This window comes from Notolepis coatsorum, assembly GCF_963971535.1.
Source record: "Notolepis coatsorum genome assembly, chromosome: 2".
Classification (NCBI taxonomy): domain Eukaryota; kingdom Metazoa; phylum Chordata; class Actinopteri; order Aulopiformes; family Paralepididae; genus Notolepis; species Notolepis coatsorum.
The window spans coordinates 154,123,473-154,146,555 of NC_140166.1; the positions used below are offsets into that span (position 1 = coordinate 154,123,473).

The window sequence follows — 23,083 nt, forward strand, 5'->3', positions numbered from 1 at the left end:
ACCACCGACACACACCCAAGGACACCCCAACAGTAACACACATCCAAGACACCCCACCACCAACATCACCACCAGATCTCATGAAGGTCCACAAATTGTACTCCTCATGGACTCAAACGGGAGATACGTAGAGGAAGAAAAACTCTTCCGAAACCACACAGTTAAGAAACTAAAATGCCAGAATACCTATCGGGCTATAGAGCTACTGACAAAAGACAGCCTGGGATCCCCAGCCACATCATAATACACACAGGCACACACAATCTGAGAGTGAGAATGCAGACAGAGGAGGAGGGGTCACCAAATCTGTCATGGAAGTAGTCGAAAAAGCCACGTCAACATTTCCAGAGCAAAAGTAGTAATCTCGGCACTGCTACCCAGATGGGATTACCACCCAGACTTCATACAAAGTATTAATGCACACATCTCCAGAAAATGTGCAATGAAGAAAAACGTCTACATGCAGCTCACCCCACCATAGACCTGCACAGCCTGCATGACGATGTTCACATCCTCAAAAGAGCAGTCCCCTAACTTCGCAAAGACCCTGAAAAGACGTCGCACTAAACCGTAATAGCCCTACCACATCCTACAAGAGCAACAGAGGGATGAACACCCCACCCAGAGCCACACTCAGAATACCTTTTGCACCTAGAGAACAACAGGCTACAACCAGAGACCACCCTGCACCCCAGGCCAGGTCCACGCCTCGACCTGCAAAGAACGCATCACACATATGCACAGGCTGCCCAGTTTCAACCTGCCCCCCCTCCTGCAGACCCCCCCCCCCCCCCAGCCCAATGCATATCCCTGCCAACCCCCACAACACACATACCCACAGCACATGCCACCACCAACCCCATACCACACAAATGTACAGGTCAACCCCATGACCGACATATCTCCACCCGGGGAGTTGACCGTGCATCAGATGATCAGCAAGATTTTCTCATTTGTGGTGGCCAGACAAAACCACTGGAATATAACACTGTAATAATGGAATACAAATATTTTACCATTTCAAGCTGGAATATACAAGGTCTGAGGTCAACTGCCCTTGGAACAAAGAGCAGAAACCCAGACTTTACCACAGAAATGTCAAACACAGACATCATGGTCCTACAAGAGACATGGCACAGAGGAAATAGTCCTACTGGCTGCCCTGCAAACTACCAGAGAGCTGTTGGTACCATCCACCAAGCTAACAGGGTTCAAACAGGGGAGAGACTCTGGAGGCATGCTAATATGGTACAAATCAGAACGAACCCACTCATAAAGCTAATCAAAACTGGAGCCTTTTTCATCTGGTTAAAAATAAATAGGGAACTTAGATCAACGAGAAAGATATCTACCTGTGTGCCACCTACATCCCCCAATTGAATCCCCATACTACAAGGAATACATGTTCCTAATCCTACAAGACAAAATCAAACCAGTTCCAGGCTTGCGGTCACATTATAGTCTGTGGGGACCTCAATGCCAGGACAGGATGAGAACCTGACACCTCTCAGCACACAGGGAGACAAACACCCTACCAGGAGGTGTAAACATCCCCTCCCAAATATGCCCCCCCAGAAAGAAACTATGACCAAACAACAAATAAACATGGGTCACAACTTATACAGCTCTGTCGCTCGCTGGGACTGTACATAGTTAACCGGTAGGCTCCGAGGGGACACTTATGGTAGGTACACATATAGCTCATCTCTGGGTAACAGTACAGTAGACTATTTTATCACTGACCTCAGCCTAGAGTCTCTCAGAGCGTTCACAGTCAGCCAGCAAACACCCCTGTCAGACCACAGCAAAACCACTATCTACCTGAATAGATCAACACCCAACCAGGAAATACCAAAACCAAACAAACTACACACTATTAAAAAACACTACAAATGGAAGGAAAGTAGTATGGAAGCATTCCAATCCGCTATCAAGCTACAAAAAGTCCCAATCCAAATTAGAGCAATTCCTAGAAAAAAACGTCCAACACAACAGCAAAAGTGTAAACGGGGCGGTAGAAAACCTCAATAACATATTTTACCTTACAGCTTCCTTATCCAACCTAAAGGCCTCAAATAGGAAAGCGAGGGAAAAAAAAATATGCATGACAAATGGTATGATAATGATTGTAAAAATCTCAGGAAGAAATTAAGGAACCTATCAAACCAAAAACACAGAGACCCAGACAACCAGAACACACGTCTCCAATACAGGTGAAACATTACAAAAACACAGTCAGAAAAAAAAGGGACCAACATGTTAGAAACAGCTAAAAGATATAGAGGAATCCATAAAAACAAATAACTTCTGGGAAAACTGGAACAAACTAAACAAAGTACACCACGAGGATGAGATGTATGGGTAAACCACTTCTCCAATCTCTTTAGCCCAATACAAAAAAAAATTAACAGCAAAAACACATACAAGATAAACTACAAAGCCTGGAGTCACCATAAAAGACTACCAGAAACCCGGTAGACTCCCCAATTACACTACAAGAAATACAGGACAAAATAAAATCACTTAAAACCAAGAAGGCCTGCGGCACGGATGGTATCCTAAATGAAATGATCATATTCACAGACTCCAAATTCCAATTGGCTATACTAAAACTCCTTAACATTGTCCTTAGCTCTGGGATCTTCCCCAATATCTGAAACCAAGGACTCATAACACCGCTCCACAAAAGGGAGACAAATACGACCCAAACAATTACCGTGGGATCTGTGTCAACAGCAACCTTGGAAAAATCCTCTGTATGATCATTAACCACAGACTCATACATTTCCTCACAAACAACAATACCTTGAGCAAATCACAGATTGGCTTCCTACCAAATCACCGTACAACAGACCACATCCTCACCCTCAGCACCCTAATCGACAACCAAATAAATAAAAATAAAAGCAAAGTATACTCCTGTTTCGTTGACTTCCAAAAAGCATTTGATTCAATTTGGCACAAGGGTCTGCTGTACCAAACTGTTAGATAGTGGCATTGGAGGGGAAAACCTACAACCTCATAAAGTCAATGTACACCAACAACACATGTGCTGTGAGGATTGAGGGAAAACACACAGACTTCTTCCTCAACGCCGTGGGGTTAGACAGGGGTGCAGTTTGAGTCCAACCCTCTTCAACATATACATAAATGAACTGGCAAAAACATTGGAACAAACTGCAGCACCTGGCATCCCCCTAGCAAACACAGAAGTCAAATGCCTACTGTTTGCAGATGACCTGGTGCTGCTGTGCCCAACAAAAGAAGGGCTACAACAGCACCTTGACCTTCTGCACAAATTCTCCCAGACATGGGCACTGACAGTAAACCTATACAAAACTAAAATTATGATATTCCAAAAAAGGCCCAGCCTACAACAACAAAAACACAAATTCCTCCTAGACACAATTTCCCTAGAACACACAAAAAACTACACATATCTCGGCCTAAACATCAGTGCTACAGGGAACTTCAATCAAGCTATGAACGACCTGAGAGACAAAGCAAGAAGGGCTTTCTATGCATAAAAAGGAACATCAAGTTAGACATTCCAATCAAAATCTGGCTCAAAATATTAGACTCCGTCATAGAACCGATTTCCCTATATGGTTGTGAAGTCTGGGGCCCCACTTGCAAACCAAAACTTCACCAAATGGGACAAACACCCAACTGAGACTCTGCATGCAGAATTTAGCAATCCATTCTCCGCAACCCAACGGAAAACGCCAAATAATGCATGCAGAGCAGAACTAGGAAGATACCCACTAATCATCAAAATTCTAAAAAGAGCATTCAAATTCCACAATCACCTAACAAGAAAGCGACCCAGACACACTCCACAACATAGCCCTCACCCACAGAGAGACCCCTCGATAGATGCCCACTCAGCCAGATGGTTTCTGGGACTCTGCTCACAAAAACAAGCAGAGCCACCAGACAGAAACCACAGTGGACTAAATCAAATTATAAGAAAACAAAAAGAAAACTATCTGACACATTGGAAAGAAACAACCCAAAACCAGAGCAAATTGAAATGCTATTTGGCCCCTAAACAGAGAGTACACAGTGGCAGAATACCTGAGCACTGTGACTGACCCAAACTAAGAATATCCTTGTCTAGGTACAGACTCAGCGAGCACAGCCTAGCCATTGAGAAGGCCGCCATAGGCAGACCTGGCTCCAAGCGAAGACAGACTGTGCACCCACTGCACACAAGATGAGGGTGGAAACCGAGCTCCACTTCTTAATAACCTGCCCACCTATACCAAGACATCAGAGACATATACTTTCCACAAATTGCAAACACCCAAAGAGACTTTGAAAACATGGACAATACTCAAAACTCCCATACCTACTGGGGAGAAATACAAGAATGTGCAAACACAGCAGCAAGATTTGTGAGCTGCTGTGACAAGAAAAGGACATCCAGCGGAATGCAACCACGATAAAGACTGTACAAGAAATTCCGTCTGTAATGTACTGATTTCTTTGTTTTCTCTGTTTGATTGTTTTGTTTTGTTTGGCTTTGGCAATAAAGCCCATTTTGAATTGAATTGAATTGAAATTGAATTGAATTGAGAGAGAGAGAGAGAGAGAGAGAGAGAGAGAGAGAGAGAGAAGAGAGAGAGAGAGAGAGAGAGAGAGAGAGAGAGAGAGAGATAGAGAGAGAGAGAGAGAGAGAGAGAAGAGATGAGAGAGAGAGAGAGAGAGGAGAGAGCAGGGGATATAGAGGAGGAGAGAGATATATAGAGAGATAGAGAGGGATAGAGAGAGAGAGACCAGACATAGAGAGGATATAGAGAGATAGATAGAGAGATATAGAGAGATAGATAGAGAGAGATAGAGAGAGAGAGAGAGAGAGAGAGAGAGAGAGAGAGAGAGAGAGGAGAGAGAGGAGAAGAGAGAGAGAGAGAGAGAGAGAGAGAGAGAGAGAGGATGAGATAGTGAGAGAGAGAGAGAGAGAAGAGAGAGAGAGAGAGAGAGAGAGAGAGAGAGAGAGAGCGAGGAGAGGAGAGAGAGAGATGAGAGAGAGGAGAGAGAGAGAGAGAGAGACACTGCTGGCCTGTACCTTGATGGCGGTGGAGGCGATCTGGATGTGGTGCAGCTTGCGCTAGGGTGCTCTCTCTGTCCTATGAAGTAGGAGGCGGCCAGCTGTGCAGAGCCTCCAGGGTCACAGCGGTGCCGTTGGGCTCCGTCACCTCGGATGCTCTGCTCAGCCTCCGCTTGTCCACGAAGATCATTAACGACTCCTCTCCTGGGAGCCCAGGGGTGGGAGGAGGAGGAATCGCAACAGGTTAGAGCATCCTCCAGGCAAGCACGCACACACACACACACACACACATACACGAACACACACACATACAGACACACACACAGACACGAACGCACACACAACACACACCACACACACACACACAAACACACACACACGTACATACACATGCATTGTGCGCGTAGAGGTCAGTGGCCGTGCACACGTGCACACACAAACAGCAGGTTCTATGAAAAACAACTAGCTGGTAGTAGGTTCATAATATCATCCCCAGCCTATAGGTTCAAGCGATTCAAGACATAACCTCTTAAACCCGAGCGGTCCGGTATCGGACAGACAATGAAATCACGCCATAAATCCTCTCTACAGAATGTAATGAATTAATGTTGCGTTCTTTTTTCAAATGTAGCCAAGAGTAAAGACCCCTAACCCTGTCAAAAACAGCAGTCAAACTTGTATATTTTCAGCATCGTGGTCGTGAGACGCTGCCGGTAGGAAACTCTCCGGCTCGTCAAGACACTCCAACAAACACAACGGAGCAAACTGTTTGTTTTCCTTAATTATCCTGATGTGAAATCCTTTTTCCGCATCAAGTATTGAATTTAAGACCCCCCCTGCCTGTCTACTACCTCGGCCGCTTACTCAAACTCTTCTTTTTTTAACTCTGTTTTTTCTCCCACTGAGTAAAAGTCAATGACGGTTGGCGGCGGAATAAACAAAAAACAACCCCCCCCCCCCCCCCCCAAATTTGTTTAAAAGGCTAACAAATCATGTCGTATTTTATTCCACCGTATATAGCTGCCCTGTTGGACAGGAATGCTCCAGCCCATCAAACACGATCTAGTAACTGGATCACAGTTTTTTTTGTATCCACTTTTTCTCCCCCATTTTCTATTTTCTCCCATCCCAATTTCGTATTATCCAATTCTTCCCTCCCCTGTCTTGACGTTGCTAGACTATGCCTCCCACAGGTCGGTTGTGGTGAGGACAGAAGCCTTGCATCACGCGTCACGAGGAGGCAGCCTGTCGCATCTTTTCACCGCAGCAGCTCGAACTCTCAGTGGCGAGGAGTAACGCGTCAGAGGCTCACGCTGCCCCGATACTTCCTTTTTTCCGTCGCACCGGCGTCACCAAACCGACCTGTAGGAGTCGCTGTTCACAACGTCAAATCCCCACCCTCTAACACTTGCCAATTTTGTTAGTATGAACGACCGGCCAGCCGGTAGCGACGCCGAGAGCTGGGCTCGAACCCAGCGTCTCCTGCGTTAGAGGCGAGCGACTTGCCCACTGCGCCAATCAGCCGCCCACTGGATCACATTTTAAAGTACCACGGACTAGTACAGGACTCGGCAGGACAGCATTCTCTCATGCAGACCCAAAGTCCTGGAATGACATCCAGTCAAAGTTAAAGTTGGACGTTCTTCCTTCCCTTACGGAATTTAAATATCTGATTTAATTTCTCTATGATTCATGTTGTAACTGTTTTTAACTGATTGCACTGCACATTGTTTTGTTGTTTTATCTTGTTGTACACTCAGCAGTTATGTAATGCTCAATGACAATAACACTATGTAACAAACCATCAAATACACTCACAGCACACACATCCACACGTACACACTCACTATAAATAAACAACTCACTGTAGCACCCACTTTACCCACTTTAGACACTTTATCACACTTTATATTTATTGGGAAAGAGATTTGCACTACTACAACTCATACCTCATTGCACCTTACCCTAAGTTGTACCTCATCCCATTTCTGCATTGTACTGTATATTGTATTGTTACTCAGTTACAATTTTTTTTCCTACTCTGTATTGTATATACTGTATGTATATTGAACACTTTTGTTTACACTTGTTTACATACTTTTGACTTTCTATTTTATACAAAACAGAAAAAAGCATTTCATATAAAAGTATTCTGTATTTTTGTATGACAACTAATAAAGAAACTTGAACTTGAAACTTGAACTTGAAATGAGGTGGCCTCACACTCAGAGCTCACCTGAGTATAAATAAAGGTTTCAATCAATCAAAACTCACCTCCCAGAGTGGCGGAGAGGAGGAAGTGTGTGCCGTATTTCCTGATGATGCCGTCGGTGATGGCGGCGAGGCCCGGCCTCCTGCCCAGGTGCCTGATGGTCTGCAGGAAGTCGGGGTCCAGGGGCAGGGCGGTGTTCTCCTGTCGCTCCAGGGGGAGGTTGTTCACCTTCCAGCGGCCAAACTCCCTGCAAGGTCACACAAAGGTCACACAAAGGTCACACAAACACGTTGAGACACACAGATACCAGATACCAGAGTGCTTCTGCATGGCACACATACCATGAACACATAAGGTAAAGTATATGTATATGCACGGGCGCTTGAACAATGGAGCATGTGGAGCAGCTGCACCCAAACGTGTGCTTTTGCACCCCCACTTTATGATCATATGAAAAATATGATATATCCCCCCCGAATATATAAATGTAACCATAACTATGTAATTTCAATCAAATGAATACGCAATGACACTTAATAGCACGTTTTTAAGTTTCCAAAGATTGTGACCCCCCTGCCCCCCCACATAAAGACCCCTCCCTCCCCCAGCAGTCAGTGGCACATGCTGCAGGTAGGCTGAGTGTAAATATCACAGGCCACCGAGTGTGTCATTGGTGGCAGGCTTTTCCAGTAAATTGTTCAAACAAAGGATTATGTTAGACATGTCTTTACTATTGAGTCGTAGAACTTCTACCACTCAATACAATAAAAGTGTTCCACGGTCCCGAAATGCCATCTGGTCATACCGTAAATCCTCTAATAGTGGAGGTACATTAACGTTTCCCTCGAGTTAGCAATAGCTTTAGCGCTAGCCGCTAGCTAACGTTATCATAATATCTAGATCTGTGGTGTCAGCTGGATGACGTTGACTCCGTTTGCAAACGTTAACGTTCGCTATCTATATGGCAGACGAGGCTGGTGTTGTCCAGTTGACACATTACAGACGCTATGATAACGTTAGTAGCTAAAGCTACTGCATGTCAACAACTCAATTCGACTGAGGAAGTCGAGAAGGTACAACACGCTAAACCATACCCGGACCCCGCAACCTTTAGACCAGTGGTTCTCAAACTTTTTACACCAAGTACCACCTGAGAACATAGCTGGCACTCCAAGTACCACCATATGACCGGCGTTAAAATACAGTCTATTCAGCTATGCACAGTTCACGCAGGAAGCAAATGTATTCCTAATACCATTATTTATTGTTAACTTTTGTCAGACACAGCCACAATGTACAAAGGGATAGCACTAGAACTAGCAAACGCTTCCACACAACTCATACAATGCAAGGGGCATTGAGAACATAATAACTAACATTCTCACATAGCAAGTGAGAAAATTAAGAACAACTGTATTTCAGCAAATGTACTTAATTCTCTCTCTATCTCTATCTCTCTCTCTCTCTCTCTCTCTCTCTCTCTCTCTCTCTCTCTCTCACACACAGCAAGCAATTGTCCGTCATTCTCACACACACACACACACACACACACACACACACACACACACACACACACACACACACACACACACACACACACACACACACACACACACACACACACACACACACACACACACACACACACACACACACAATTATTTTGTTACAAAAACTTAAAGGGGAACTATCTTATAAATGGCCTTTTGAGTGTTTAGCATTGTTTCCTAGCTATGTGAACTTATATTAATATGATCTATGTCTCAAAATTCTCATATTGGCGCATTCTTCCAATTCTCCTCTCACAATATTCACCCTCACTGAACTGAGTCATTTGAAAATGTGATGATTGTGATGTCAGAAAGACACCGCTGCATGTTAATGGAGAGGTGCAGGATGAGCTGCACACAGTGGCTGGACCTGGACCTGGAGCCCAGGCTCAAAACGGCTCGAGATCTTGAGGTAGAAAAATGCTGTTTTTGAGGACTTGATTAGAAATACAAAACAATGAATAAAAAAAATATATATATTACAGAGGTGTTCCATAGACTCACAGTAATTGTGTAAAAGTGCCCAAATAGTGAAAGAAATAGTAAAATAGTTCCCCTTTAATTTCCTGCATTCTGGTGCAGGATCTTTTGAATTTTTACCCTTTAAATGCCATTGTTTGTGATGGGCATCACTAATTATTGTAAAAAAGAAAAGAAAACACATATTCAATACATTTTTGAATGTTTACCCTTTAAATGCCAGTTTGTGTGATGGCATCACAAATTATTGTTAAAAAAAACACAAAAAAGTAAAATATTTTCAATATATCAAATGCAAAGTACATTTTTCTGGGGGGGGGTATTACAGGCTAGGCATGTGTCAATGATTAGCAGCAACACAGATTTTGATGTATTTTTTGTAATGTCAGATTTAACACCAACTCTTTTCAGAAAAGTGGGAGTACTTCATTTTTTATCTGACATTACAAAAAATCTAAAAATAAATGGTTATGATCAGGGCTGAAGTTGAATTAAAGATTTATGACTGTTTAGACTGCATTACTCTCTGTCACAGTGATCTCCTGGTTGTTCCCCACTTAGGTTATCTAACTATCGCGCCGCCGCAACCAGAAACACTGGCCTGGCCGCCTGTAACTGTTCCGCAACAGTAAGTGACTTCCGGGGTAGGCCTGATTGGCCCCGACAGGCACGTGACGCGGCAAACTCAGGACGCGCAACGAGGCTGCTGAGAGCTGTCGCGCGGAAATAGGCTGTCTATTGCCATTCTCTAACACAAACTCTAACCTTAACCAGCTCCTTAACAGCGCCTAAACTTAACCGTTCTAACCTTAACCAACTCCGAAACAATGCCTAACCTTAACCTTAACCTTAACCATGCCTAACCTTAACCATAGAAAGAATATTGCCATTCTCTAAGACAAACTCTAACCTTAACCAGCTCCTTAACAGCGCCTAAACTTAACCGTTCTAACCTTAACCAACTCCGAAACAATGCCTAACACCTTAACCTTAACCATGCCTAACCTTAACCGGCGAAAGAATACACGTTAAAAAAAAGATTTGATGGGATTCAAACTCATCAACAACAGACCGCAGGATCGCAGGACCGCTGCTCTGCCAGGTGAGCTGAAGCGCCGAATGAAAGTCATGGCGTATTTGGACGGTTACGTAATTCCGCAAGCTCTGCCGCTCGGCTCCGCGGAGCGTGCCGCGCGGCAGAGAAAGTTGCGCGTCACGTGCCTGTCGGGGCCAATCAGGCCTACCCCGGAAGTAACTTACTGTTGCGGATAAGCTATAAGCGGCCTGGCCTGCTTCTAAGTTCAGTGGCCTGAAAAACTTTTTTTTTTAGCTTTTTTGGAAATGTTTTCAAGTATCACCAGCAGTACCACCAAGTACCACTAGTGGTACGCGTACCACAGTTTGAGAACCACTGCTTTAGACAGTTCCAACTTCAGTGTGTGAATTACGTTAATCCCACAATTACTCAACTGCACTCAATATTTAAATACCAATGCTAGTCTAAATAAATGTAGACAGACAATGTACGTATTAAAAATATAATAATAATAATAATAATAATAATAATAATAATAATAATAATAATAATAATAATAATAATAATAATAATAATAATAATAATAATAATAATAATAATAATAATAATAATAATAATAATAATAATAATAATAATAATAATAATAATAATAATAATAATAATAAATAAGCATGGTAAGCAATGACGTGTTCCGGCGTCCTTGGCGATTAAAGGGATAATAATAATAATAATAATAATAATAATAATAATAATAATAATAATAATAATAATAATAATAATAATAATAATAATAATAATAATAATAATAATAATAATAATAATAATAATAATAATAATAATAATAATAATAATAATAATAATAATAATAATAAATAAGCATGGCAAGTAATGACGTGTTACGGCGTCCTTGGCGATTAAAGGGATAATATTAATAATAATAATAATAATAATAATAATAATAATAATAATAATAATAATAATAATAATAATAATAATAATAATAATAATAATAATAATAATAATAATAATAATAATAATAATAATAATAATAATAATAATAATAATAATAATAATGCAATAAAAGTCTGAAAATGAAGGGATTATGTCCATGAGTGTCATTTTTAGAAATTAAGGCCTGCCTCTTATATAAGCCTCTCTAATAAAGGCCTGGGCCCTCATTTATCAACAATTCTTAGAAAGTGTTCTATATTTGTACTTACTGTAAGCACATAATTTAGAATGTATGTACTCACAGAAATATCGGGATTTAACAACCGCGCGTACACGGGTCCTACGCACACGCCGTATTGATAAATACCTTTCGTCCTTACCGTCAATGCTTGTGCATGATTATCCATATATGGTCATGAAACACCCCCATGGGATGTGAAATAATGGTCTAACCCGAGCGAACTCTGAGAAACTTCACTGAGAGCGAGATTGATCACAGAGGTCCAACCAACAAATTGAACGTATACAGCATTTCCCGTTGTGAACAATCTTATTTGGAAACATGACACACAGAATAATAGTATTTAGCGTTTTATTTTAAACAATATTTAATCGTATGATTATAGATATTTTTAGAGAATAAATAAATCCAATGAAGTTGCCAAGTTCACAGACAACTCTGCTGAGGAGGAGGGAGCGTGTAGACTATCTTCGGTGCGCCGGGAGCCAAGGATGTTGACTGACCCAGTCCTGCTACAGAACCAGCACATTGACAGAAATAAATGACAAGCTGACCCGACATTAAGCACTGTAATGACTGAAATGAAATCAATTTCAGCAGGCCAACTCTGCGCTCTACAATGCCTATTGTGCGCTCGTCATGAGCCTGTGGTTCTGGTCAGATACGCATGCTCCGAGCTGTGCATAGATACACGCACAAAGTCAAGCACAAGTTCAAATTGATAAGTCCTGCACTTTGCTTAGAAATGATCGTACCCACGGGTTACACACATATCTGTGCGTACGCAACATTGATAAATGAGGGCCCTGGTGCTCTTTGCAGCTGAGGTAAATAGAAGACCCGTCCTATATTTGTGGATTTATGGTAAATCAATATTTTCAATTATCTTAAGGTACAATACCAGAAATGAAAATGTGTGTGTGTGTGTGTGTGTGTGTGTGTGTGTGTGTGTGTGTGTGTGTGTGTGTGTGTGTGTGTGTGTGTGTGTGTGTGTGTGTGTGTGTGTGTGTGTGTGTGTGTGTGTGTATCCAGTGCCAACCAGGTAACATGGCAGAAAAAAGAAAGAATACAGACATCAGAGCATTTGTCAGTACACCAAAACGCAAAGTAAGAACCATAGCCTAATAGCTCAAAGACTTAAAGGGTGGGATCAACAAATAATGGATTGCACGGTGTTAATTGCACCCTTACTTACAATTCATTATGAATTGCAAATGGGGACCCTGATGTAAACAAGACAAAAATCTTTCTCTGGTCTGCATCCCCTTAACAATTGTATGTATTGAGCCGTACTGTATTGTACCCATTCTGCAATATGTTAATAACATTTTTAATCAATCAATAACAGATTGCAGAATGGGTACAGTACAGTACGGCTCAATACACACAATTGTTAAGGGGATGCAGACCAGAGAAAGACTTTCGTCTTGTTTACATCAGGGTCCCCAATTTTCAATTCATAATGAATTGTAAGTAAGGGTGCAATAGAAATGTTTCATAATGATGTTCAGTGTATTCATAAGTGTATTGCTCTCCTTAATGTAGAATGATATGGTGACTGTACAGACTCAGGAAGGAGAGAAAGAGACACAAGAGTTACAGGTAATGGAAATATCAGACAGTCAGCTTAAAGTGTAGGATAACGTAACACATTAAGACACAAATACTTGGATCATATACCCCCCCCCCCCCCCCCCCTCTCTCCCTTTCTTTACAGAGTAGCATAAAGATTGTGTATTCAAACCGGTTCAGTGTATTCAGAAGTGTATTGCTCTCCTTAAGGGGAGACACTGCAGGTGAATAGGGTAAAAAAATTAACTAATAGATATCACAATGAAACTTCCCCAGTTGATTACTTATATTAAGACAAGACTTTTTTGTATTACAAGTTTTCTGAAATTGTATGTTTAAATATGCAAATGAGGCATGATCTACTTAAATATGCACTAATTTGCATATAATTCCAGGACAGAAATCTGAACATTGGATAAAGCCATTTTCAAAATTATAGTTTCATTTTGTTGACATATTAGAGCCAAAGGTTATTACAGAGGGGATTTTGGATATCTCTTTTTATCACTCCATAAATCAGAAAATACTCCATTCAGTCCATTTTTATGGTAAAATTCCATATTTCGCCATGTTTTTAGGAATAAAATGTGATATAAATCAGGGTATGAATGCGATATCAACAAACCCTTCTGTAAATACCTTCAGAACATAGATATGAATAGAACTGGAGGGTTTGGTGTATGTGAGTGCTACTGAAGTGGAGATTTCTGGCTCAGAGTATGAGGAAAAACTCTTAAAACTCATTTTTGGGAAAACGCCTTCAAAGTTCTGTATTGTAAAATGCCATACTTTTTTTTTTAAACAGATATTTACAAACACAATACCTAATCAAACCATTAGTAATAGACAACCTAAACACATGCCTGATAACTGAATAATAATAATAATAATGATGTTATTGAACTGAACAGAACTACACACAGGCTACAAACAGTGTAGTACAGTGTAGTACCCCCTAATAGGCAAAAAATATTTGAATAGATATCACTATGAAACTTTCCCAATTTGTTATGTACATATAAACTAAGAAAAAATATATTGCAAGTTTTCTGAAATGTATGTTTATATATGCAAATGAGGCACTTCCCCATTAACACTTTGGTTGCCTTGGGTTAAATTAATGATATACCATAGATTGCCAGCGCTATTTGTCTATGGAGAAAGTCCCCTTCTTTGCAGGGCTATAACTTTTTAAATTCTATTGCTACATTGCCATTATTAGGGCCCATTCAAAGTCCTATATGTATTGTTCATTGTGTAGCAACGTTAAACTTTTTCATTCACATATTCATAGTAAAGTATGGTCTAATGTATAAGTATGTTTTCATCTCTTTCTGCAGCTTTCTCCAGAACGTGATATATAGCCCCAAATGCATTATATTGATGATGAAATACAGTTTGATGGCAATCAGCGCGATATAAAAAATTCCAACTAGACGTACTTCTAGAAGTTACTACACGTCATCTGATGTTGACCGGATGGGCTAGGGGGCGTTTATAATTCCGTGGGCAGCGTTATACCAATCATCTAATGTGGGTCAAATGTTGATAATAGCAGTTAGTATCTAAGACGGTAACGTTACACGCTAAAACTCACCCCAGTCTCCGCGCGCCGTTGGGCGATCATCGTCGAGTAGAAATTTTATCATTATGGGATATATTTTTACCCGGTCCATCTCCAGCTTGTATAATGGTATATACGTCCAAATCATGTTGTTTATCGAGTTATTGCCAATCGATCACCGTGTAGCGTGACGAGCCAGAGTCTCATGAACCATAGCGAGCGCCCGGAAGTACTACGGTCGTCATGACAACCTCTATTCAAGATCCTGTGTGGCGATTGCGCCGATCGGCCACCAGATGGCGCTCCTGAACCACCAGAGAGCTCAGTGGGTCCTGCTGGAGGATCTCAGGCCAGCGGAGGGGGAATATGAATCCGCTCGCAGATTTTTGAAATATTGATATAAGGACGCTGTACAGCGTCCCCCGGCAACTTTAGCATGGCCAGCAAAGACGTCTAAAGACGTGTCCCGGCAGTCAAAGTGTTAAATATGTGCACATTTATGGATGCAATAAGGCAAAATGATGTAAAATAAACAACTAAATGTGTGTTATTGACGTTTTATTGTCACTAGTTTCATAGAAGACATGTTTAGGAAGCAAAATATAACAAAATCTCAAAATCAACAAAAAAAGTATATTTGACTATTCACCTGCAGTGTCTCGCCTTAATGTAGAATGATATGGTGACTGTGCAGACTCAGTGAGGAGGCAGAGAAGGAGAGAAAGAGACACAAGAGTTACAGGTAATGGAAATATATATTTTTTCACTTTCTTATTAAAAACTTGGCCTATTTGAAAGGAGATTGATTTAATAAAAATAAAATAGCGAAAAATCAATATTCAGTATATATACAGTATATATATATTAATATATTATTATTATTATTATAGTAATTGGCTATCATACTGCAATATAAACTGAGTTTTATAGTGAAAAGAGCAGCTTTATTGGTCAAGATTGAAGGCTCTATATTGCAGGAAATTGCACGTACAGGTGTTCATTAAATAAAAAAAAATATCTGCCGTGGAGGGACCCCCTCCAAACCACCCCTTGCCTGTCACTTAATAATCTTGCACCCCCACTTTCAACTATAACTAGTCGACTGCCAACCTTAGTCGAATGCAAAAAAATATATATAAATGATATACAGTATATATATATATATATATATATAAATATATATAAACAAAATGTATCATTCTTTCCAAAAGCAAAGAGGCCTAGAAGTGTGGCTAACGCTAATGGTGCGCATACCAGCCAAAGAAGACTGCCTAAGAAAACACACTAGAGGTTCATTATAGAATAGAATAGAAATACTTTAATCATCCCGAGGGAAATTTGACACTACAAATCGCTCACATTAAATATTTAGACATTTAGACAGAACAAAGTCACGAATAAGAATAACAAAACAAAACACTACCAGTCGACTATCTGCAAATTTTGGCCAATCAAAGTCGACTATACAAATCCTTAATCGGGTGCAGGCCTAAGATATGTATATATGTATATGTATATATATTTATATATAGTACGGAATCGCACACTTAAACAGTCTGTACTCACATGGTCACATACAGACATGTGAGCACACGTGTAGTACAGAATATAATATACAAATATGATATACAAATATAGAGTCTGTACTCACACACACATACAGAGTCCATCAGCACGGCACACACACACACAGACACACACACACACACACACACACACACACACACACACACACACACACATACACACACACACACACACACACACATACAGAGTCCATCAGCACGGCACACACACGCACCCCCCCCCCCCCCACCCACCCAACCCTACCCCACCTACCCAACCTCCTCCAATGTACAGTTTCTACGTCAAATGTATATACTCTCTTTTCTGGACTCTTTTTGTATCACAAACAGTACTATATTTGCAAATCTGGTATGTCATAAATGTATAGATGTAGCCAGTGCCATCTGGGAGAAATGCAAGGCCCTGTGCGAGATTTAAATGCGGCCCCCCCCTAAAGGTAAAACATATATATAATACAAATAACATATATATATTTTTTTAAAGTTTTTTTTTTTTTGTTGCATACAGTCATACAAATAATAGCGCTGCCCGAGGCTGGGCTTACAGTCAACGTATTCTTAAATAATAGCGCTGCCCGAGGCTTAGTGGCAATGCACCTGTACAGTCGTACACCTGGCAGTAACAGGGACAATGCATAAAACACCCCTGGAACATGATAAACAAGCTTAAAGCCAGGTAAATCTTTCAAGCACGACATGCAAATTTGCCTTATTTGAATCGAACTCTATAAGCTTAGTACACACGTCACAAACTGCACGATGCAACACACCGAGTGAGAGAGACCGAGAGACAGAGAGAGACCGAGAGAGCGAGAGAGAGAGACCGAGAGAGCGAGAGAAAGAGCGCGAGAGAGTGAGAGAGAGAGAGCGCGAGAGAGAGCGAGAGAGAGCAAGAGAGAGCGCGAGAGAGAGAGAGAGAGAGAGAGAGAGAGAGAGAGAGAGAGAGAGAGAGAGAGAGAGAGAGAGAGAGAGAGAGAGAGAGAGAGAGAGAGAGAGAGAGAGAGAGAGAGAGAGATCCACGGCGGGAACAGAGTAGATTGCATTAAAAACTCACCCTAACGCAGAATCAGGTCCAAGAGGAAGGAGACGACCGTGGAGATGACAAAGTTCACCAGTCCGATGATATTGTCCCCCCCGTTGGGATGAGCTTGGGAGTCTGTTCCTAGTTTATCTGCCACACGTTAGCACTCGATAACGTAGCTAACGCTAGCTAGCTAGATAGCGTTAGCTAACGCTAGCTAGCTAGGTTAGCTAACGCTAGCTAGCTAGGTTAGCTGACGCTAGTTAGCTGTCCCTGCCTTTAGCTAAGCTACTAGCCGACATGGCTAGCCTGACTAAACGTTCTAACACGCAACAACTTTCATCTTCAGTCCATCTGTCAAACGTCCTCTTTGTCTTGGCATAACCTAATCACTATACTTGGTATTGATAAGCTTACGGCACGCAGCGTTATTTCTTCTGCTCCAATGCTGCACATTTGGTTTTCAAAAGTAGGATGCTCTTGGCCAAGACATCCACTCGCTCCCGTGGATAGCGCCGAATAGACCCCGTACCTGTACCCCCTCCCCTCGTGGATAATACCGGTCTTCTTCACATCTCTCTACTGACTACCAGACCGACGGCAACCAGCTCCCCCTAGTGTTAGTCCTCCCACAATGCTTTGCACAAAAGTAAACAGGTCATTGAATGAAACCAATAGTATATCTGCAGAGCCGCAGAGCCCGGAACACTATTCTACAAACGTGTCTAATGTGGAATATATAAGCATGTAAGCTAAACTAGATTTTAGGTCTGTGATGGAAAGTGATTGTTAACATTCTATTTATTTGAATTTTTATAAAAAAAAATATTTAAAAAAAAAATATATATATATAAAGTTATTTTTTTCTCGCAAGGCCCCCCTTCTCGCGAGGCCCTGTGCGACCGCACTGCTCGCACGCCCCTAGCGGCGGCCCTGGATGTAGCAGTACTGTCTATCTGTATGTCGTGTGTGTCATATATGTTATGATGAATTGAAAATAGGGGACCCTGATGTAAACAAGACGATAGTCTTTCTCTGGTCTGCATCCCCTTAACAATTGTATGTATTGAGCTGTACTGTACTGTACCTATTCTGCAATCTGTTAATAAAGTTTTCAATCAATAAATCAATCAATACAGAGTCCATCAGCACGGCACACACACACACACATTAATGAATTAATAAATAAATAAATAAGTAAGCACACATATAGAGTCCATCAACATGGTACAACACACACACACACACATACACACACATACATATAGAGTTCATCAGCACGGCACACACACACATACAGAGTCCATCAGTACAGCACATACACACAAATACATTAATGAATTAATAAATACGGCACACATATAGAGTCCATCAACATGGTACAGCACACACACACACACACACATACACGCACGCACACACACACACACACAGCGCGCGCGTGCGCACACACACACACACACACACACACACACACACACACACACACACACACACACACACACACACACACACACACACACACACACACACACACACACACATGAAGAGTCAACCAGCGTGGTACACACATGCAGTAGGTCTGTGAATCTTTGGGAATCTCATTATCTCAACTTAATTTAGATTCTTGGGGTTACAATTCGATCAGTTCTTGATTTCATCATCATCATCATCATTTTATTTTTCCGTACATGGAATCACCACAGTCCAACAGTACATATTCACATAATTCACAAAAAATACCATGGCCGAAAGGAACAGGAAGAAGAAAAAATCTTATATATACCTGCCCCTACTTTTATTTAATCATGGTTATCTCTGAAATTCTGTAGATTACATTATAGATCGCTATTTACCTTTGTGTTAGAAAGCTTGTATATTGTGAGTGTTTCTGCTTGGCTAATCTTGACAATCTTGTAGTCTTTAGCGAGCCAAATATTTATAGATCTATACTCATGAGCATGTTTAAACCACATGGGGGGGGGGGGGGGGGGGGGTAAATCAGGAGTTCAATTGTGGATTCTGGACCCCCCCCCCGTCGCCACGTCTAACATGGATGTGCATGCAGATCACAGAGAATACAGAATCACAAACTCATACAAACAAATAATGTATATTATATAATCTGTCCTCTCACACAAAGTCCATACTCATGCACAGCACACACACATACAATAAATACGGTTCATACATGCACGCACGCACACACACACACACACACACACACACACACACACACACACACACACACACACACACACACACACACACACACACACACACACACACACACACACACACACACACACACACACACACACACACAGAGAGTAATCGTACAAAGGTAAACACAGATTCCATGAACTGTACTCTCAGAACTAACAGAGTCAATCTGTGGGGACACATACATGTATACATAGGGTCCATTAACATCCACATGCTACCGGTATATATAGCCTGTGAACACACACAAGCACACACACACAAGCATGTATGCACACATACGTACGTACCGTAAATCCTCAAATATAGGACGGGTCTTATATTTACCTCAGCTGCAAAGAGCACCAGGCCTTTATTAGAGAGAGGCTTATATAAGAGGCAGGCCTTAATTTCTAAAAATGACACTCATGGACATACTCCCTTCATTTTCAGACTTTTATTGCATTATTATTATTATTATTATATATTTTTTAATACGTACATTGTCTGTCTACATTTATTTAGACTAGCAGGGCCGCCTCAGGGGGTGTGCGAGCAGTGCGTTCGCACAGGGCCTCGCGGGAAGGGGGGCCTCGCACAAAAATAAATATTTTTTTTTTTTTTTTTTTATTATTATTATTATTATTATTATTTATTTTTTCGAGGCCCCCCTTCCCGCGAGGCCCTTTTTCATCACAGACCTAAAATCTAGTTTTGCTTATATGCTTATATATTTCACATTAGACACGTTTGTAGAATGTGTCTGACTTGTTCCTGGCTCTGCAGATACACTATTGGAGCTTTGAGGCTCTGCAGCAGATATACTATTGGTTTCAACAAAGGGAGGGGTTACATGTGTACAGTCGGCCGGCATGCGTCAGCTGCGTCTGACTATTTCGCGCGTGCAGCATTGGAGGTTATGCCAGCCAAGACGAAGAGGACGGTCGTTCAGCAGATGGACTGAAGATGAAAGTGGTTGCTTGTTAGAAAGTTCAGTCAGGCTAGCCATGTCGGCTTAGCTAAAGGCAGGGACAGCTAGTTAGCTTTAGCTACGTTATAATATCGAGTGCTAACGTGTGGTTCAGTCGGGCTAGCCATGTCGGCTAGTAGCTTAGCTAAAGGCTAACTAGCGTTAGCTAACGCTAGCTATCGAGTGCTAACGTGTGGTTCAGTCGGGCTAGCCATGTCGGCTAGTAGCTTAGCTAAAGGCTAACTAGCGTTAGCTAACGCTAGCTAACTAGGCATGGCAACAACCAGGACCACCTGAAGCTTTTTAAGAAGGAGGTGATGAACTACAGACAGACGAGGCACGAGAACGTGGTCCTCTTCATGGCGGCCTGCATGGCTCCACCCCACCTGGCCATCATCACCAGGTGAGAGAGGGGAAAACAAACGCACGTCACAAATGATGGATTCAGTTCACCTCCAATACCTGTTATTATCCTTGTCACCTTTTCACCTCTCTCTCTCTCGCTCTCTTTTTCTCTTTCTCTCTCGCCCCCTCTCCCTCTCTCTCTCCTCTCTCTCTCTCTCTCTCTCTCTCTCTCTCTCTCTCTCTCTCTCTCTCTCTCTCTCTCTCTCTCCCTCAATTCAATTCAAATGGGCTTTATTGACATGGGAAACATACATTTACATTGCCAAAGCCAAACAAAACAAAACAATCAAACAGATAAAACAAAAGAAATCAGTACATTACAGAAGGAATTTCTTGTACAGTCTTTATGGTGGTTGTATTCCGTTGGATGTCCTTTTCTTGTCACAGCAGCTCACAAATCTGGCTGCTGTGTTTGCACATTCTTGTATTTCTCCCAGTATGTATGGGAGTTTTGAGTTATTGTCCATGTTTTCAAAGTCTCTTTGGGTGTTTGCAATTTGTGGGAAGTATATGTCTCTGATGTCTTGGTATAGTGGGCAGGTTGTTAAGAAGTGGAGCTCGGTTTCCACCTCATCTTGTGTGCATAGTCTGTCTTCGCTTGGGAGCCAGGTCTGCCTATGGCGGCCTTTCTCGATGGCTAGGCTGTGCTCGCTGAGTCTGTACCTAGTCCTGTGTTCTGAGCTGTGTGCTGAGCTGTGTTCGGCATGTGTTCTCTGTTCTGAGCTGTGTTCTGAGATGTGTTCTGAGCTGTGTTCTGTGTTCTGAGCTGTGTTCTGAGCTGTGTGCTGAGCTGTGTTCTGTGTTCTGAGCTGTGTTCTGAGCTGTGTGCTGAGCTGTGTTCTGCATGTGTTCTGTGTTCTGAGGTGTCCTGTGTTCTGAGCTGTGTTCTGAGCTGTGTGCTGAGCTGTGTTCTGTGCTGTGTTCTGCATGTGTTCTGTGTTCTGAGCTGTGTTCTGAGATGTGTTCTGAGCTGTGTTCTGTGCTGTGTTCTGAGATGTGTTCTGTGTTCTGAGCTGTGTTCTGAGCTGTGTTCTGTGCTGTGTTCTGAGATGTGTTAGATCTAGATATTATGACAACGTTAGCTAGCGCTAAAGCTAACCAGAGGGAAACGTTAATGTACGGTAGTCAGTGTAGCGGGAGGCAGCACTTGATTTCCATTGGCAAGAGTTTATCTCATTCTATATCACGCCACGAAAAATAAAAAAAAATACTTTTTTTGCGACCTTATATTAGAGACCGGCCTGTGTTTGTCTAAATGCATCAAACCCCCGGCCATTGTAAGAGGCCCCTCCTTTATTGGAGGTCCCTCCTCTATTAGAGGATTTACAGGCGTGGAGGTGGAATAGCCACATTCCACAAAAGAAGCATTGACACAAGCAATATTACCATCCCGGCTGCCTCCTCATTTGAACACCTTGCTTTTAAACTGTCTGGTCCCAAACCCCTAGTCACTGCAGTCATTTACCGGCCCCCCAAACCAAACCCAACCTTCCCCTCTGACCTGTCTGAATTCCTGACACAACTCTGTTCTATCTCTCCATCCATCCTTTTAATCGGTGATTTCAACATTCATGTTGATACTTTGGACTCCAAAACCTCCACAGAATTCCTGGACATTTTAAACTTTTTTAATCTCACCCAGCATGTTGATTTTCCCACTCATAAGAAAGGTCACACACTGGATCTGGTCTGCACATCTGGCATCTCCATCAGTAATCTCACCTGCTCCGACCTCACCATCTCTGATCATCTGGCTATCACCATGGACATTCTCATCCCTACTCCCCCAATCAAGCAGATGCGTTCCATAACATTCCGTAATCTCAAATCCATCCACCCCTCCTCTCTCTCCTCCCTACTGACTGACACCATCCCTGATGCCTCCCTCTAACAGCATAGCTCCCCTACAGAACTGGTCAACATCTACAACAACACTCTCTCCTCCTGTCTCAATCAGCTCGCCCCAATCAAAACCAAGTCTGTCTCCTTCATTCACTCCGCCCCCTGGTACACCGATCACCTACACCACCTTAAATCCAAGGGCCGCCAGCTCGAACGGCTATCTAATAAAACCGGTCTCACTGTCCATAAAGAGGCCTACAGACAACATCAACAGCTATACAAAGACGCCCTCAACTCTGCACGCTCCTCCCACTACTCCGCTATCATACAGTCTGGCATCAACAACCCCAGGACTCTGTTTTCCACCATCAACACACTTCTTAAACCCTCTGACACAATCT

The 23,083-nt window shown here is 42.0% G+C and overlaps 1 pseudogene across 1 annotated transcript in view; it reads right to left on the reverse strand.

Annotated features, from left to right (window-relative positions):
* The window catches only part of LOC311223577 (BMP/retinoic acid-inducible neural-specific protein 3-like), a 262,252-nt pseudogene that overhangs the window by 98,326 nt on the left and 140,843 nt on the right, over window positions 1-23,083 (reverse strand). The window contains exons 2-3 of the transcript in view: window positions 7,325-7,509; window positions 5,069-5,254 (exon numbers count right to left, since the gene is read on the reverse strand). The product of the transcript in view is annotated as a BMP/retinoic acid-inducible neural-specific protein 3-like (transcript). The remainder of the gene's footprint in view (window positions 1-5,068; window positions 5,255-7,324; window positions 7,510-23,083) is intronic.